This window comes from Pelophylax lessonae (genome assembly GCF_965119305.1).
Source record: "Pelophylax lessonae genome assembly, chromosome: 13".
Classification (NCBI taxonomy): Eukaryota; Metazoa; Chordata; class Amphibia; order Anura; family Ranidae; genus Pelophylax; species Pelophylax lessonae.
The window spans coordinates 121,633,138-121,648,355 of NC_138780.1; positions in this window are offsets into that span (position 1 = coordinate 121,633,138).

The following is a 15,218-nucleotide window of genomic DNA, read 5'->3' on the forward strand; positions in this document are numbered from 1 at the left end:
AACCGGGGCCCCTCTGGAAGGGCTTGGAGACACGCAACCGGGGCCCCTCTGGAAGGGCTTGGAGACACGCAACCGGGGCCCCTCTGGAAGGGCTTGGAGACACGCAACCGGGGCCCCTCTGGAAGGGCTTGGAGACACGCAACCGGGGCCCCTCTGGAAGGGCTTGGAGACACGCAACCGGGGCCCCTCTGGAAGGGCTTGGAGACACGCATACGGGGCCCCTCTGGAAGGGCTTGGAGACACGCAACCGGGGCCCCTCTGGAAGGGCTTGGAGACACGCAACCGGGGCCCCTCTGGAAGGGCTTGGAGACACGCAACCGGGGCCCCTCTGGAAGGGCTTGGAGACACGCAACCGGGGCCCCTCTGGAAGGGCTTGGAGACACGCAACCGGGGCCCCTCTGGAAGGGCTTGGAGACACGCAACCGGGGCCCCTCTGGAAGGGCTTGGAGACACGCAACCGGGGCCCCTCTGGAAGGGCTTGGAGACACGCAACCGGGGCCCCTCTGGAAGGGCTTGGAGACACGCAACCGGGGCCCCTCTGGAAGGGCTTGGAGACACGCAACCGGGGCCCCTCTGGAAGGGCTTGGAGACACGCAACCGGGGCCCCTCTGGAAGGGCTTGGAGACACGCAACCGGGGCCCCTCTGGAAGGGCTTGGAGACACGCAACCGGGGCCCCTCTGGAAGGGCTTGGAGACACGCAACCGGGGCCCCTCTGGAAGGGCTTGGAGACACGCAACCGGGGCCCCTCTGGAAGGGCTTGGAGACACGCAACCGGGGCCCCTCTGGAAGGGCTTGGAGACACGCAACCGGGGCCCCTCTGGAAGGGCTTGGAGACACGCAACCGGGGCCCCTCTGGAAGGGCTTGGAGACACGCAACCGGGGCCCCTCTGGAAGGGCTTGGAGACACGCAACCGGGGCCCCTCTGGAAGGGCTTGGAGACACGCAACCGGGGCCCCTCTGGAAGGGCTTGGAGACACGCAACCGGGGCCCCTCTGGAAGGGCTTGGAGACACGCAACCGGGGCCCCTCTGGAAGGGCTTGGAGACACGCAACCGGGGCCCCTCTGGAAGGGCTTGGAGACACGCAACCGGGGCCCCTCTGGAAGGGCTTGGAGACACGCAACCGGGGCCCTCTGGAAGGGCTTGGAGACACGCAACCGGGGTCCTCTGGAAGGGCTTGGAGACACGCAACCGGGGGCCTTCTGGAAAGGCTTGGAGACACGCAACCGGGGCCCTCTGGAAAGGCTTGGAGACACGCAACCGGGGCCCTCTGGAAAGGCTTGGAGACACGCAACCGGGGCCCTCTGGAAAGGCTTGGAGACACGCAACCGGGGCCCTCTGGCGGGCTTTGAGAAAGGCACCCGGGCCCTCTGGCGGGCTTGGAGACAGGCATCCGCGCACTTCTGGCGGGCTGGAGACAGGCATCCGCGCACTTCTGGCGGGCTGGAGACAGGCATCCGCGCACTTCTGGCGGGCTGGAGACAGGCATCCGCGCACTTCTGGCGGGCTGGAGACAGGCATCCGCGCACTTCTGGCCGGCTGGAGACAGGCATCCGCGCACTTCTGGCGGGCTGGAGACAGGCATCCGCGCACTTCTGGCGGGCTGGAGACAGGCATCCGCGCACTTCTGGCGGGCTGGAGACAGGCATCCGCGCACTTCTGGCGGGCTGGAGACAGGCATCCGCGCACTTCTGGCGGGCTGGAGACAGGCATCCGCGCACTTCTGGCGGGCTGGAGACAGGCATCCGCGCACTTCTGGCGGGCTGGAGACAGGCATCCGCGCACTTCTGGCGGGCTGGAGACAGGCATCCGCGCACTTCTGGCGGGCTGGAGACAGGCATCCGTGCACTTCTGACTGGCTGGAGACAGGCATCCGCGCACTTCTGACTGGCTGGAGACAGGCATCCGCGCACTTCTGACTGGCTGGAGACAGGCATCCGCGCACTTCTGACTGGCTGGAGACAGGCATCCGCGCACTTCTGACTGGCTGGAGACAGGCATCCGCGCACTTCTGACTGGCTGGAGACAGGCATCCGCGCACTTCTGACGGGCTGGAGACAGGTACTCAGGCACTTCTGATGAGCAGAAGACAGGTGGGATCATTGGATTTAAAAAAATACCAAAGTTTTGGTTGTCCCTATGAAAGAAATAGAGAGGAAATATTACAATGGGGACACTAGTTCTGGTGACCTGGCGATCCCCATGGAAACCCCTTAATCTGCACGGATTTCTTTTCAGTTCCTGTTCGGCTATGGGACAGGAAATAAAGGAAAATCTCGGCAATGGGTCAGATAGCAAAAAAATATCTGAGGTTATAACCCCCCCCCCCCTTACTCTATACAAAAAGAAGGTTTTGCTTGTAGTTCTACTTTAACCACTTTACGTCTGCTCGCGGTAATAATACTGCGGCAGAGTGGTTCGTTATCGTCTGACGTAGTATTAACATCGTCAGACACTCCCCCTTCTGGGCGGCGCTTGCGCGCCGCCGGAGGCTCGCTCCCGCTGTTTTCCCGCTGCCGGGGATCTAGTGTGGAGATCCGCCCGCCTGTGTAAACACAAGCGGACGGATCTCCATAGTGACAGGGAGTGACAGATCGGACTGTTCAGCATAGCTGGACATCCGATCTGTCCATGACTCACTCAGTCACCTCCCCCCCTACACGTCAGTAAGCACCAGGCATACATTAACCCCTCCCTCTCCAATAAAATTAACCCCTTCCCTGCCAGTGTCATTTTTACAGTAACAGTGCATATTTATAGCACTGATTACTGCAGTAATGTCACTGGTACCCCCAAAAGTGTCAAAAATGTCAGTCAAGGGTCCGATCTGTCCGCCGCAATGTCGCAGTCCCACAAAAAAAAATATCGCAGATCGCCGCCATTACGCGTTAAAAAAAAAACACCAAAAATGACAGAAATCTTTCCCTTTGTTAGTAAACGCAATAACTTTTGCGCAAACCAATCAAAATACGCTTATTGCGATTTTTTTTACCAAACATAGGTAGCAGAAAACAAATTGGCCAAACATTTTTTAAAAAATTGGTTTTTACATCTTTTTTGGGGGGAATTTCATATAAAAAAATGTTAATATTGTTATTTTTTCAAAATAAACGCTCTTTTTTTGTTTATAGCGCAAAAAGTAAAAATCGCACAGGTGATCAAATACCACCAAAAGAAAGCTCTGTTTGTGGGAAAAAAAGGACATAAATTTCGTTTGGGTACAGCGTTGCACGACCGCGCAATTGTCAGTTGAAGTCGCACAGCGCCGAATCGCAAAAAGTGGCCTGGACGGAAGACAGCAAAATCCTCCGGTGGTAAAGTGGTTAAGTGGCTTTTTTCTTTACTTCACTTTTTTTATCAGGAGAGCTCTATTTGCTTTAACCTTAAACAATAACAAAGGGAATCAAATACAATCCCATTTTAAGAGGGCTCCAGCAAGAATTGACCCACCCCCGCCATGTGACCACCCAAGCTCCCCATGCAAGGTCAAACAACTGCAAATAGAGGAGAGAGGAAGGAGCTCCGAAAACCTTCACCAATGCAGAGCAGCACCCCAGCTTTAGCGCAGTTCAGCAGCAGGCTTGCATCACCCTTTACTTATATCTCATGATCCTCCTAGATTTTCTTGTAGCTAAAAAACAACACAGATTACATATTCTAACTACTAAATAGTATGCTTACCAATTTACCAAACTAACCCAAACAGCAAAGTCTTGCCAGAGCCCAACCATACTGATCATTCAGATGATCCGCAACAAGATTTAGATAGATTTAGATTGCTCCAGGCTGGGCATAAATAAGCAGCGAAGGGGAATTACTGGCATTGTATACAAACAACGCTAGAGAGGGCTTGATTACGCAACATATCATTTGCATTGCATATGAACGAAACACGGCTCTAGTAAAGCAGCCAATAACTATATGCATTGCCTATGAACTCTGCCTTGTTGGGACCACAAAGAGCATATGCGCAAGGGGAAATCATTTGCAATGCATTCTACACTGCTCCAGGGTGGGCATATAAATGAGCAGCAAAGGGGAATTAATGGCACTGTATTCAAACAATGCTCAACTGGACTTCAATACACATAATTTGCATTTCATCCCATCACTCCAGCACAGGAACCAGGCACTATGGGGGTAGCATACGAATGCTGTTCTGTTGGGACCACAAAGAGCCTTCAATCAATGGGAAATTTGCAACCGCGTACTATACTGCTCCAAGGTGGGCATTAATGAGCAGCAATCAGGGAATTAACAGCCTTTTATACAAAGCTACATTGGGCTTTGTGAGAGGGCCATTTCCATTGTAAGCCATAATCAAACATCTAGAGTGATTGTTAGGATGCACTGGGAGCAGTTGGAGAGAAAACTGAATCTGATCTAGCCCTGACCTTCTCGGAGGAGTGGGCACTCCTCCCCCAATCCAGCAAGGACTTTGATAGCCCCAGTCCCTCAACTATAGAACAGCCCAGCAACCAGTCCAGGTACCCAATTACAGCTCATCAATTACAGAAATTTTGCAACAATTCTTGCAACAGCTAATCCTTTACTTCCAGAGAGCGGGGGCTCCCTGTACACTTTCGCAAGAGGGATCTCAGTGTGGGGATATTTAGCAAGCTATAGAATATATTGGTGAAATATGTAGTAAAGCTTTGGGTCCACAAAACTGAGTGGCTAAACCCAAGCAACGTGTTATGATGAAAGCTCATAACTCAGTTGATCGCCTTCCTTACTCAGCATAACAAAACACTAAGTACGTTAATTTTTGGGTCCACAAAATTGAGTGGCTAAACCCAACCAATGAGTTATGATGAAAGCTCATAACTCAGTTGCTTTTCTTCCTTACTCAGCATTGCAAAACTTATTACATTCATTTTTCGGTCCACAAAATTGAGTGGCTAACTCAAGCCATGAGTTACATTGGTACCCACCATCCGTTAATGCTGCAGGAGAAGAAAAGGGATTTCATCTTGCTTGGAGTGTTCATGGCTTCCAATTTTGCTTGGAGTGTTCATGGCTTCCCACCTTGCTGATCATTGCTTCCAACTATTAATGGAAAAGATAAAATTTACAATGGCATCATGCCTATGTTTTCAAAGATAATGAAATAGGAGATTTTAGTTAAAAACACACACAATATAAACCATGTCATGAGAAAGACTTTCACCGTGAACCTAAAATGCTTGCTGCATGGTTGTTATGGTTAAATCTGGCTTCACTGTGTTCCAGGTCGCCTTCAGGAATCTTCCCTGCTGTGGCATTGTATTCTGACAGCGGGGAGACTCCCCTGCTGTTTAACCACTTGCTGACCGCCGCAAGTACATATACTGCGGCAGTCAGCCCCAGCCAGGCAAAGTGATGTACCGGTACGTCACTAGCCTTCGCCGCTCTGGCGCCCGCGGTCCTGCCGATGACTCGATTGGGTTCAGAACCGATCAGTCATCAGGTCCAGGCCAATCATTTTTAGCCTGGACCTGTTGATCGGTCCTGCACAATCAAATGACACTCAGCCTGTGAAATGTAAACACAGGCTTAGAGAAGAGGTGCCCTCCCCTCCCATCGTCCTTTTTGGATCCAACGTGAGAGGAGAGCACATCTGAGTAACTGCACAAGCACACCCACACACAGGTAGATAGGCACATTTAACCCCCGATCACCCCCCCCCCTCAATTAACCCCTACAGCCCCTGACACAACACACACTGTATACAGCATATAGCATTTTCCTATATACCTGTATAAGTGTGATTTGTGGTCCACTTAAATTACCCCCCACCCCCCCCACCCCAATAAAGATTTAACCCCCTGATCCCCCCCTGATCACCTCCAGTTAACCCCTACCCCGCTGTCACATTCAACACTAATACAAACGTAATATACTGTGTTTTTGTATTTTTGTATTAGTGTGATTGTGATCAGAATTAGCGCAGGCGACCAAGTTTCTGTCCCAAGAAGGTTTAGGGTCCCTGCCACCCCCCAAAAAAGATTTAACCCTCTGATCCCCCCTACACCACCTGCCACAACACACACTGTATACAGTTTATAGCATTTTCTATATACCCGTATAAGTGTGACTTGTGACCAGGTTTAGCGCTTGCCACCGTTTCTTTTATCTGTAGGATACCCGCCAGCCCCTCCCAATAAAGATTTAACCCCCTGATCACATCCAGTTAACCTCTTCCCCCCCTGTCACATTGCACACTAATACACACATAATATACTATTTTTACTGTATTTTGTATTAGTGTACTTGTGACTTGAGTTTGCATGGTCAGCACTGATTCCTGCCAGCGCCTGCGTTTAACCCTTTCACCCAGGCAAGTGTAGTAATCAATAGATTACTGTCACTTACAAAAAAACACAACACACAAAACTGCTGTGTTAAGAGTCAGGCCTGATCCCTGCTAGCATTAGCAGTTTTTGGTAGCACTTGAAATAGTCCTTGACAACCAGGTGCTTTTATTACCTGTGAGTCGCACCACTGTACCAGTAAATTTAGTTACCAAAATGGCCAAACGTTGGTACAGTGGTGAAGAGGTATATAATATACTGTCCGTGTCAGATGATAGCGATGGGGAAGCTACACTGGCAGAATCAGGGTCAGTATATGAACCAGATGATGGCAGCGGCTCCCTGACAGATGGCTCAGACGACAGATGGGTCCCTGTTAGACCTAGGCGTACCGGACCCCATTCTGGAGTTGTTGAGATGCAGGAATCACAGGGTGCTCGTATGGAGCAGAGTGTGGTTACTAGTGCCGCTCATCCTTCTGGTGACCTGGCAAGCGCCAGCGGCCTAGTACACCCTGGACCTAGTACAACCAGCACTGCAGTATCACCTGGTGACGTGGCGAGTCCCCCTAAGTGCAGTTGAAGTTGGTGCGGTGGCTAGCACAAGTAGTGGCCCGCAGCCACCGTGCATTTGTAGACAGGCCCGTAGATCCCATAGTGCCCTCCCTGATGCGCTGGCATATCCCAATTGGCAACCCTCTGATTCTACAGCACCAGTACTTCCCCCATTCACTGCCCAACCTGATATCCACGTGGAGACAGCTGGTTTTACGCCCCTGAACTTTTTTGAGCTGTTCTTCACAGAAGATCTTTACAGATCTATTGTGGATCAAATTTATATGCATGACAATTCATCGCCGCCAACCCAAATTCGCCCCTTGCCAAACCATTCGGCTGGAAACCTATAACTGTTTCCGAATTTAAAATCTTTCTGGGCCTTTCCCTCCACATGGGCATAACCAAGCAGAGTGAAGTGTGGCTATATTGGTCCACTAGCCCAGTTCACCATATGCGACAATGAACTCTGTCGTCCTCGGGGAGACCCTGAATATGATCGACTCCACAAAATTCGGCCCCTCATAGACCACTTCAATCAGCGGTTTGCAGCCTTGTTCACCCCTGAACAAGTTGTCTGCGTTGACGAGTCCCTGATTAAATTTACTGGCCGCCTTGTTATGAAACAGTACCTCCCCAGCAAGCGTGCCAAGTATGGGGTCAAGCTGTATAAATTGTGTGACAGGGCCACAGGTTATACAGTTACTTTCCGGGTCTATGAGGGAAAAGATAGCTGTGTGGAGCCCCCCAACTGCCCAGACTACAAAGGGAGCAGCGGCAAGATTGTTTGGGACTTGGTGTCACCCTTATCCGGAAAGGGGTACCATTTGTACGTGGACAACTTTTACACAAGCATGCCACCATTTAGTCATCTTTCTGAATTACAAATTGGTGCATGTGGCACCGTGCAACCTAATCGCTGGGGCTTCCCCCAACGGCTTGTAAATTCCCGTCTTAGTCGGGGGCGAGAGCCTGCTTGAAAACGGACAAATTGCTTGCGGTGAAGTGGAAGGATACACGGGATGTTTATGTTCTGTCCTCCCTTCACGCAGACACGACGATCCAAATCCCTAGGCAACTGGCGTTATGGAGAAACCCCTCTGTGTCCACGAATATAACCTTAATATGGGAGGGGTGGACCTTAACGACCAGCTTTTGGCGCCGTATTTAGTTGCCCGTAAAGCCAGACGCTGGCACAAAAAAGTGTCTGTTTACCTTTACCAATTGGCTATGCTGAACGCCTTTGTCCTATACAGGGCGTCAGGACGAACTGGATCCTTCCGGGAATTCCAGGAAGTGATCATCCTTACCTACCTGTACCCAGGAGGCATGCCTGCCCAACTTCCCCTTCCAGATGCAGTGAGCCGGCTGCATGAGAGACATTTTCCTTATGTCCTCCCGAGTACCCCTACCCAAAGACGACCCCAAAGACGATGTCGTATCTGTAGCAGGCGCGGATGTAGGCGTGACACCCGTTATTGTCCCAAATGTCCTGACCAACCTGGTCTCTGCATCAGGGAATGTTTTGAGCGCTACCATACACTAGTGGAGTATTAGTGTAGGGTACAGCACAACACAGTGTAGGGCACACAAACACAGGGTCTCGAAAGATGTTGGATGTCCATCGACATTTTGAGAGATCCAAGCTGGAAGATCCCAGTCCCAAATCAAGGAACAACAGTTAGAAAGAAAAATAAAAGGATCCAAAAACTTGTTGTGTCAGTCATTTTATATGTTCTTCTACTCTTCCTACTGTACTTTTAATGTACTTTGTTTTTTCATTCTTTTGTGACCTGTTTCTCTTGCAGGTACTCGTCGGCTGCTACGATATTGATTTTATATATTTTGACACAAACAGCGTTTGCACTCAGCATATATGGATACCTTTGCTGGCAGCAGCTGTGGTGATTTTCTGATTTCAGCACTGCAGTTAAAATCCTATTTTGGTATACGTGGATAGTGTCGTGTATACCCATCATTAAATTCAGTGGGTGGTTGTTTGGGCGGTTAATGATGAGTAATACTACGCATTATTCCTGTGCTGATTTCTGATAGGTTCTCTTTTTTTTCGTTCAGCCCACAGGCTGCATGAAAAAAAAAAAAAAAAACCTATATGCCAAACAAGGACCAGCAATGTACTGGTACGTTGCTGGACTTTGAGTGGTTATACCAGGATGATGCCTGCAGATTTAGGCATCATCTTGGTATCGTTTTTTACAGCCAGCGGTCGGCTTACATGTAAAAGCAATCCTAGCAGGTAATTGGCCGCTAGACTGCTTTTACATTCAGTGGGAGTCCCCTCCCCCCCCCCACCGCCTTCCGCAGCCTTCCGTGGTTTTTCTCGGGCTCTCCTGTCCCACCAGTTAACCCGAGAGTTCAATTATCTAGCCATAGATTTAATTGGAGATGAGAATGGCTCCAATCATCTCTATGGCCTAAGATACCGGAAGCTACGAGCATTTCATGACTTCTGTTTCACCAGAAATATACAGGGCCATTGGGAAATTGGGAAAGTATTTTATCACACCAATTTTGGTGTGGTCAGATGTGTTAAGGTCAGAGGAGAGATCTAGAGTCCAAAAGACCCCAATTAAAAAAAAAAAAAAAAAAAAAAGAGTACCTGTCACTACAGATTGCTATCATAGGGGATATTTAAATGAACTGAGATAACAAAAATTATTTATAACAAAAATGAAAGGAAAGGTGTCAAAATAACAAAAAAAAAAAAAAAATCAAGCCCCCCCAGCGCACACGAGCGTTGGTCTAGTGACATATGTAAACCGCAATTGCAGCATGCATGTGAGGTATTGCCGCAAACGCCAGGTTGAGTGCAGTAATTCTTGCAGTAGACCTCCTCTGTAAGTCTAAAGTGGTAACCTTTAAAGACTTTTAAAGGTTTCTAAAAATGTACGTACTTTGTTGTCGCTGCAGAGGCATGCGCAATTTTTAAAGCATGTCATGTTTGGTATCTATGTACTTGGCATAAGATCATCTTTTAAATTTTACCAAACAAATTGGAATTATATAGTGTATTTGTGCAATAAATTTAAATTTAAATTTTTCGCAGAAATTGCGTTTGGAAAATCTGTGCGCAAATACTGTGTGACAAAGAATTTTGCAACATCCACCATTTTATTCTATAGGGCCTCTGCTTTAAAGAAATATATAATGTTTGGGGGTTCAAAGTAATTTTCTAGTAAAAAAAAAATATTTTTTAATGTAAACAAAAAGTCACAGAAAAGGCTTGGTTTTCAAGTGGTTAGAATGGTGGGTGATGTGTGGATAAGATTGAGCATAAAATGCCGGGACAGTTCAAACACCCCCCAAATGACCCCTTTTTGAAAAGTAGACACCCAAAGCTATTTGCTGAGAGGCATGGTGAGTCCATGGAATATTTTATATTTTGCCACAAGTGTCGGGAAAATTATCATTTCTTTTTTTTGTCGTTTTTACAGAAAGTTGTCACTAAATGATATATTGCTCACACATGCCTTGGGTATATGTGAAAAGACACCCCAAAATACATTCTGCTGCTTCTCCTGAGTACAGGAATACCACATGTGTGAGACTTTTTGGCAGCCTAGCTGTGTACTCGACCCCGAAAACCAATCCACAAATGGCGTAAATTGCTGATTTTACCCCTGACTACCTGTCACAGTTTCAGAGGCCCTGAAATTTCAAGATAGCACAAACCCCCCCCCCCAAATGACCCCATTTTGAAAAGTAGACACTCCAAGCTATTGGCTGAGAAGCATGGTGAGTCCATGGAATAGTTTATATTTTGCCACAATTTTCAGGAAAATTATTATTTTTTTTTTTACACAAAGTTGTCAGTAAATGATATAATGCTCACACATGCCATGGGTATATGTGACAAGACACCCCAAAATACATTCTGTTGCTTCTCCTGAGTACAGGGATACCCCACATGTGAGACTTTTTGGCAGTCTAGCGGCGTACATGACCCTGAAAACCAATCCTCACCTTCTGGCTTTCTAAGGGCGTAAATTGTTGATCTCACTCCTTACTATCTATCGCACTTTTGAAGTCCATAAAAAGCCAAGATGGCACAAACCCCCCCCCCCCCCCAAATGACCCCATTTTGCAAATTAGACACTCCAATCTATTTGCTGGGAGGCATGGTGAGTATTTTGCAGCTCTCATTTTTTGGGGAAAATGAAGAAAAAAAACAGGAAAATGCATTTTTTTCCTTTTTTTTTCAATTTCCAAAACTTTGTGACAAAAAGTGAGATCTGCAAAACACTCAACATGCCTCTCTGCAAATAGCTTAGGGTGTCTATGTTCTGAAAAGGGGTCATTTTGGGGGGGGGGGGGGGTGGGTGGGTTGTGCTGTCTTGGCATTTCATGTCCTCCGAAACTGTGATAGGTAGTCAGGAGTGAAATCAACAATTTACGCCCTTGGAAAGCCTGAAAGTGGGGGTTGGTTTTCGGGGTCCTGTACTCTGCTAGACTGCAAAAAAGTCTCACACATGGGGTATCCCTGTACTCAGAAGAAGCAGCAGAATGCATTTTGGGGTGTCATTTCACATCTACCCATGGCATGTGTGAGCAATATATATGATTGAGTAAAAAAAAAAATTTTCCCAAAACTTGTGGCAAAATAAAATATTCCATGGACTCACCATGCCTCTCAGCAAACAGCTTGGGGTGTCTACTTTCCAAAATGGGGTAATTTGGGGGGAGGGGGGTTGTGGTATCTTCACATTTCAGGGCCTCCCAAACCGTTCTAGGTAGTGAGAAAATGCAATGAAAAATGTACATCCTTCGAAATTCTGATGGTGGCGACTTGTTTTCAGGCTCCCGTACACAGCTAGGCTCCCAAAAAGTCTCACATATGTGGTATCCCTGTACTCAGGAGAAGCAGCAGAATATATTTTGGGGTGTAATTACACATATACCCATGGTGTGAGCAATATATAATTTCAATGACCACTTTGTGTAAAAAAAAATATATATATTTTTTTAGTCATTTTTCAAACACCTGTGACAAAAAAATGAAATATTCAATGAGCTCCACATGCCTCTCAGAACATTCCTTAGGATGTCTACTTTCCAAAAAGTGGTAGTTTTGGGGGGGGGGGGGTTTGTACTGCCCTGCCATTTTAGCACTTCATGAATTAAGATAGGCAGTCAGAAATTAAAGCTGTGTAAATTTCAGTATTTACACCATAGATTGTAGACGCTATAACTTTTGCGCAAACCAATAAAAATACGCTCATTGAATTTTTTTGTCAAAGACATATAGCTAAATATATTTTGTCCAAAAAAAATGACAAATTGAGTATATTGGATATTTTTTAAAAGAAAGTTAAAAATGTAATTTTTTGCAAAATTTTTGCTCTTTTTTTATTAATATCGCAAAAAATAAAAAAACGCAGAGGTGATCAAATACCACCAAAAGAAAGCTCTGTGTGGTAAAAAAAAGGACGTAAATTTCGTTTGGGTACCACATTGCATGACCGCACAATTGTCTGTTAAAATTCACAAAGTGCCAAGTTGAAAAAAGGGGTCTGGTCAGGAAGGGGGTAAAATCTTCCGGGGCTTAAGTGGTTAACTATACACATCAGCTCTGCAGCCTACTGCACTGATCGAGCGAGAATATGACTCCTGTAAACCGCATTGGCCACACATGGATCGAAATTCAGCTGGGCCCTGCTGAAGCAGCCACATTTTGATCCATGTATGGCCAGTTTAAGGAAGTTACAAGTCTTTCTGCATACATGTCATGGTTTAAGGCTGGCCATACATGGAACTGTTAAACTGAACAGATTTCCCCATCCACACAAGCGAGGTGTGTTGTGGAAGTTTTATTAATATTTATGTGGACATTTCTTTAGGATGTATTTTTAGTTAAATTGCCATTATGTCTCCCAGTGTCAGTTTACCGGTACCTCGTAACTTTAATACTATGCGAATATTGCTTTAACTGGCATTGAGGAAAGACCTGTTAGTGGAACTCTTCCATTAGATGGAATTGCACAAAACTTGTAGCCTGATTTATGGCAAGGAGAAATCCATCGCATAAATATATATCCGCCATCGAGAGCACCAGTATTCACTGCAGAGATTTGTTTGTGATGTGGAATTCTTATCGTTTTACCAGGATTAATGGCTGGCATCTTTCTATTATATTTGATCCATATGACTGACATAAGACTGCTGCTATTGTCTTTTGCAGATATAATGTCCCATTCACTGGAACAATAGCATGATCAGTATCAAATAGGGTTTATATGAACCATATTTGATAGGATCCACTAACAGGATATGATGAGTTCATGCTTGTGAATTAGCATGGCTGGGTGCATGGGAATCTATGTTGCAGCCATGTTTCTTTCTTCACCTGGCAGTTAGTCTCTGCACTCAGTGATGTTCATACATAAACATTGACTCTTTTCTATTGTACTTTGGAATGTATATATGTCTGGGGGCGTGGCCAGCGCAGGACAGTGATGGACGCCTGATCTCCCGCTCCGCAGACAGACTCCATCCAGCGCCATCCACAGCGACACAGACAGGATCCGAGCCTGATCCTCAACCCAGTTGACCGCGGCAAACTGCAGCGATGTCCCACAAGGGAAAGGAGAAAGGGCCGAAGAAACTCACGCTTGCTTCCCTGCGCCTCGGGGAAGCAGCGGGTGCACTACACTGACCTGCCGGAGGACGCTGCCTCGGCTGAACCCCTGCTGTCAGGTACTCTCTCCCCCTTCGCATCTGCTCCCTCCAGCCCTTCCTGCACGAGCCCAGCTAAGTCAAAAATGAGGCTAGACAGCGCTGACAAGGCCCCACAGCCTGGGAGCTCCAGTAACCCTCTACTGCCCATCTCCCTGGGGACATCTCCATTTGCGGCCTTTCCCACGGTAGGCCAGCCTATCATGGACACAGCTCTCAAGGAAATGATGTATGCCCTCCATACCTCTCTCCAAGCGAACATTGTGACACTTGCTAACAAATTCTCAGAAGTCCACTCCCTAGGGGACAGGGTACACACTGTAGAATACTCCATATCAGAGATTGTGACCACTGTGAATGATTTGGTAGAGGCACATGAAGAACATGTGGATGAGCGACACTAGATCAAAGCAAAAATCGCAGATCTGGAGGCTCGCTCCAGAAGAAATAACCTTAAAATCCGTGGCATTCCTGAAACTGCTTCCCGCTGAGCTACACAAATTTGCCACGGACCTTTTCTTAGCTATATTGCCTGGAGCGTCTCCCCTGGAGCTGATGGTTGACCGTATTCAGAGGGTCCCAAAGCCCCCTTTCCTCCCTCAGCATGTTCCCCGCGACACATTGCTACATGTGCACTTCTACCAAACTAAGGAATCCATCTTAACCAAAGCTAGATCCCTGGGCACTCTCCCTGACCCCCTACTCAGCTGTGCAAATCTTCGCTGACCTCTCCAAGCATACCCTAGATATGCGCAGACAACTTTCCACCATTACCAAAGCACTGCGCAACCACAACCTGCCGTACAAGTGGAAACACCCTTCCAAGATCTTAGTGGAGAGGAATGGAGAATCATACACAGTCACCACGCTTGCAAGGGGCATTTCCCTGTTAAATTCTTGGGGCATCATCCCTGATCCGGTTCCCCCCCGGGAGCGAAAAAATCCCCGAGCAGAGTTCCCCTTCAATGGCATTCCCTGCCTCAATGCTCCGCAAGGGACACTTGAAGTCTGGACTCTTGCATCCTATTTTTTTTTTTTTTATCTTTTTTTACCTCTTCATCATTGGGTCCTGTTCTGAATCCAGCCTGTCGTCCTGAGGCATTTAGCCCGTTTGGCTACTGAACTGTTCTTACCCCCATTTGGAAACGGCTACACCAGCCCATGGTTTCCACCCGATTTTATGTTCCCTTGTTGTCTTGATTTGTTTTGTGTTGTCCTCTTTTTCCCCCTTCTGCAGGTGTAACAGATGTTGTGCTCCCAAGCAACGCTATGTCTCCTTCCAGGACCTATTGGAATTTCCTTAAGCTCTCCAGATCCGCCAGCACACTCTACAGCCGCCCTAGAGCATGCCTAGATGGTCAACAGCTCGTTACTCATTGTTTAAGTTTCCAAAAGACTGCTTACGGTTCCGTGAGTAACGACTTATCGCACACTCTGACACTCACTTATGACAGTTAAAATCTTATCCCTGAACGCCAATGGCCTCAACCATCTGGCCAAGCGAGCTTCGCTGTGGCGCACTGCCATCAAGCACAAAGCAGATGTAGTTTGTGCCCAAGAGACTCATTTTTTGGATCAGCATGCTCCTACCTGCTCCCATAGAGACTACCCTACAGTATTCACATCCTCCTGTTCCAAGAAGAGGAAGGGTGTCCTATTGGCCGTTCACAAAGATCTGG